Source organism: Lolium perenne, chromosome 5 (genome assembly GCF_019359855.2).
Source record: "Lolium perenne isolate Kyuss_39 chromosome 5, Kyuss_2.0, whole genome shotgun sequence".
In the NCBI taxonomy this organism is placed as follows: Eukaryota; Viridiplantae; Streptophyta; class Magnoliopsida; order Poales; family Poaceae; genus Lolium; species Lolium perenne.
Genome location: NC_067248.2, coordinates 77,961,451 through 77,966,678, shown reverse-complemented (window position 1 = coordinate 77,966,678; position 5,228 = coordinate 77,961,451).

Genomic DNA, 5,228 nt, shown 5'->3' with positions numbered 1-5,228 from the left:
GTAGTCCAAGGGGGGGCGTCAGAGGCTGGCCGAGGCAGCCACACACTAGGGCGGCGCGCCCCCCTTCCAGGCCGCGCCGGCCTAGTGTCTGGGGGGCCTGGGCCTCCCCGAGGCCTGCCCTTCTGGCTCCATGATTCTTCTAGAAAAATAAGCCCTTTGACATAAATTCCGAGGATTTCCCTGAAAGTTGAATTTCTGCACAAAAACGAGACACCAGAGCAATTCTGCTGAAAACAGCGTTAGTCCGTGTTAGTTGTATCCAAAATACACAAATTAGAGGCAAAAAATGGCAAAAGTGTTCGGGAAAGTAGATACGTTTTGGACGTATCACGGCTTAACCCGATCGCCGTCTTCTGATGGAAGAGAAGGGGGAGCCGAGTAACGCAAAGGAGAGAGGAAAAGGAGAAGTTGAGGAATTGCTTGGCAGATTAAATCTGCATGAAGAAGAAGCAGATGGATTTGTCTGGGAGGATGAGGCGCCAGATCCTAGCGCTCTATATGCCGATATGCGATCTGCATGGAACCCGGCTAAGGATGTAGCGTGGAGAAAGATAGACGAAAACATGTTTACTGTCCAATTCGGTTGTTTGGGAAATTGGGACAAAGCGATGAATATGGGTCCCTGGCTATTCCGAAATAATTATGCTTTGATCATGGAGGAATATGATGGGTTCCAAAACCCTAAATCAATTGTCTTGGATAAAGTTGCAGTTTGGGTTAGAGTGATGCAGTTGGCAGACAATTATCTGAAGGATCCGATTATCAGGGGTATGTGTAGGCCTATTGGTGAAATCACAAAGGTACAGGTGAAGCTCCCAGCTGGGTTATTGGTGAGTTTGCGCGTGTTAGAGCCAAAATAAAGGTGGATAATAAGCTTGTCCGGTTTGTCTCAATTACAAAGGATAAGAAAAGAGATTGGTACCAACTGAAATATGAAAAACTGCATGTGTTCTGTGGTGCTTGTGGTTTGTTGGGCCATTGGCATCAAGAATGTGGCACGGGTGAACATGAGGAATCAAAATTAGAGTGGGGAGATTTTATCTTGGCAGATGCAGGGAGAGGAAGAGGAAGGAGTTGGGGTGGTGGCCGTGGATCTTTCTCTGGTCGTGCTCCACCTATGGGTAGAGGTAGGGGAAGATCTGTCTATAATGATGTCAATTCCCAGGATCAGTGGATGACAGATGATATGGAGGAGGATGAGGAACTCAGAGCAAGCATCAATGCACGGAAAAGGTTGACGTTTGGGGATCATACAAATGTTGGTACAGGAGACGGTAATGCGTCTAGTGTAGCTGGGATAATTAACCAGTTGGAGCCGGGGCTCAATGAGATGGAAACAACAAAGGGTACGCCCGGAAAATTTCAGCAACCCAAAAGAACAAAGAAAGACAAGGATAGCGACACACAAAATTTATCGGCGGCTTCCAATGAGGGAGCTGTCCGGGAGCAATGAAACTACTAAGTTTCAACAGTCGTGGTCTACAAAAGGCCACGGTTGTGACGGCGCTTGTGAATATCCAGAAGCACCATGAGGCTGATGTTATCTTTTTAATGGAGACACACTTAGATGAATGGCCGGCTGAATGTTTAAGAAGGAGGCTAGACATGAAATATAAGGAGGTGGTGAGAAGCGATGGGCGCAAAGGGGGTCTCTTATTATTGTGGAAGAAGGAGATTGTTCTTTCTTTAAGGCACAAAACGGAGAATTATATCGATGTTTTTATTGGTGTAGGACAAGAGAATATCTGGAGGTCTACTGGCTTTTATGGGGAACCAAGATGGGAGGACAAACATCTGTCCTGGATCCGTCTTAGAGAATTAAAAGAGGTTACTTCTATGCCTTGGCTAGTTATGGGAGATTTGAATGAAGTGCTTTATTCTTTTGAAAAAGAGGGAGGCAAACCAAGACCAAATCAGTATTTGCTTGCTTTTCAAGAGGCTCTGGCTGATTGTGGTTTGACGGATTTGGGGTACAGTGGTGACAAATTTACCTGGCACAGGGGTGGGATTAGAGAACGTCTTGATCGAGCCATTGCATGTGATGTTTGGAGAACAAAATTTTCAGATGTTACTGTTGAAAATCCGGACTATAGTAGATCGGATCACCGACCAGTTTTACTAAAATTTGGGGATAACCCAATTCGTGATGATAGGGTGCAGTCGGTGCTGCGTTTTGAAGCACGCTGGCTTAAGGAGAAAAATTTCCATGCAATAGTGCAAGAAGCCTGGGATAATTCGGATCAACAAATCCATCAAGATTTGGCGAGTTGACTGTCTATGGTGCATACTAGTCTCCATCGATGGGATAGAACTATCCTGAAGAAACCAATAAGGAAGATAAAAGCCTTACAGAAGGATTTTGAGGAGCTAACCCGTAGTGATTTAACAGAAGGAAGCATACACAAAGAGAAGGATCTTGCAAAGGAAATAGAAAATTTACTTGAGCAAGAGGAGATTCACTGGGCCCAAAGAAGTAGAGTAAACTGGCTACAGTTTGGTGACAAAAACACAAATTTCTTTCATAATTTTGCTACTACTAGAAGGAACAGGAACATAATAAAAAAACCTGAGGGATAATCATGGAAATATGTTGGAGGGTTGGGAACAACTTAATCCTTTAATATCAGACTACTTTGCAGGGTTGTTTACAACTAAGGTGGAGGAACCAGACCCCGATCTTTTGGAAAAAGTAACACCTAGGGTCACAGCGGCGATGAATACAGACTTGATGAAGCCATTTACTGAAGATGAAGTGAAGAAAGCATTGTTCTCAATTGGAGACATGAAAGCTCCAGGGGCTGATGGTCTTCATGCACTGTTTTTAAAAAAATGTTGGCATATAATCGGAACTAGTCTGACAGGGGAGGTTTTGAATGCTATACATAACAAGAGTATACCAGAAGGATGGAATGACACTATCATTGTGTTAATCCCAAAGGTCGAAGCCCCTGACAACATTACCCAATTCAGACCTATAAGTTTATGCAATGTATTGTATAAGGTAATTTCTAAGATGGTGGCTTTCCGTTTAAAATTCATTCTGGATGAGATTATTTCTGAAGTTCAAAGTGCCTTTGTTCCTGGCCGTTTGATTACTGATAATATCTTGTTGGCTTATGAATGCTTGCATAAGATAAAGAATAAGAAGAAAGGAAAGGAAGGACTGTGTGCGGTGAAGTTAGACATGCATAAGGCATATGACCGTGTTGAATGGGTCTTTCTGGAACGTATGTTGATGAAATTGGGATTTGAAAGGGACTTTGTTGAGCTTCTCATGACATGTGTACAATCAGTAAAATACAAAGTCAGATATAATGACCAAGAAACAGAGGGGTTTATACCTAGTAGGGGCCTCCGTCAGGGGATCCTCTTTCACCTTATTTATTCCTTATCTGTGCAGAAGGATTATCTACTGCTCTGGCTCATGAAGAGGAGGTTCGTGGCATTGAAGGTGTTCGGGTGTGCAGAAATGCACCATCAGTTTCCCATTTACTATATGATGATGATTCCCTAATACTGATGATGGCTAATTTGGATAATGCAACCTCATTGAGACGAGTTTTGGATCAATACTGTGCAAGTTTGGGACAATTGGTGAGTGAAGCTAAATGTAGTATTTTCTTTAGCTCTAATGTTGAAGTAGAGGTAAAAACCCAGGTTTGTGAGGAACTTAATATAATGATTGAAGCTGTGTCGGACAAATACTTAGGCTTACCGGCTATGGTGGGGCTGGACCGTACTGATAGTTTTGGTTATTTGTTGGAAAGGATAATTGCAAGGTTGCAAGGCTGGAAAGAGAGGTTCTTATCTATGGGGGGAAAGGAAATTCTTATTAAAGCGATAATTCAAGCTATTCCAGTGTTTGCTATGGCTGTGTTCAAAATACCAAAACAGCTATGTAAGGAGATGAATGATGCAATGGCTAGCTTCCGGTGGGGAGATACAGAAGATCAACGGAGGATGCACTGGTTTGCATGGTGGAGAATGTGTATACCAAAGAAAAAGGGAGGTATGGGCTTCCGAGATCTTCATACTTTTAATATGGCCATGTTAGCAAAACAGAGTTGGCGTTTAATTTCAAAACCAGAAACTCTATGTGCAAAAATCTTGAAGGCAAAATGTTATCCTCATTGTTCTTTACTTAATGCTGGGCTAAAGAAAGGATCTTCATATACCTGGCAAAGTATTTTGGCGGGGTTGAGAACTTTCAAAAGAGGCCATGTGTGGAGAATTGGTTCTGGTGAAAAAGTGAACATTTGGGAGGATCATTGGATCCCAACAAGTCCGACAAGGAAGGTGATCACTAGAAGAGGTCAAATTTTGTATAAAACAGTTGACCAACTTATTGATCCAAACACTAACCTTTGGGATGACGATCTGATTCGTATGCTTTTTCTACAAGTTGATGCCGAACGTATTCTGAGAATACCCTTGAGCACTCAGCTTGAGGAGGATTTTGTTGCCTGGCATCATACAAAGAGCTATATATTCTCTGTCAAATCAGCTTATTACATTGAGTGGGAGCACCAATTCGGATCAAATGTGAGAAGAAGAGACGATCAAGGATCTTCCCAGGATAACCCGGTTTGGGAAAAACTTTGGTCCTTGGAGGTTCCTAGCAAGGTGAAAATATTCATATGGAAAGCGTTACATGGAGTAGTACCAGGAATGGCGATCTTGGCGTCAAGGCATATCAAAGTGCAACCACAATGCCCAGTTTGTATGATAGGACCGGAGGATATAAACCATCTCTTGTTTGGCTGCACTAGAGCACGGCAGGTTTGGCAAGAACTTGGCTTACTGCCGAATATTGAGCATGCAATGATGATTGATAGATCGGGCTCAGTCGTTTTGGAATAAATTCTTTGTTCTCCAAATTCTGCGGTACCTTCAATGGAGAATGTACAAATTAATGAACTTGTGGCTGTAGGGTGTTGGTACATCTGGTGGCAACACAGGGAAATAGTGAAAGGTGAGAATGTTAGTCCTCCAAAAAGTTCAGCTTTTGCTATTAACGCTTTGACAACAAATTTTGGTTCAGTTAAACACAATACAGTGGAAAAAGAGGTGAAATGGTCAAAACCGCCAAGGGGCCATCGGAAATTAAATGTGTATGCTTCTTATCATGCTGATGGAACTGGATCTGCAGGCATTGTCTTGCGAAATGATAAGGGTGAGGCTATAGCTGGAGAAGTTTGTTTACTGAATAATCTGTTGTGTTCGGCTTC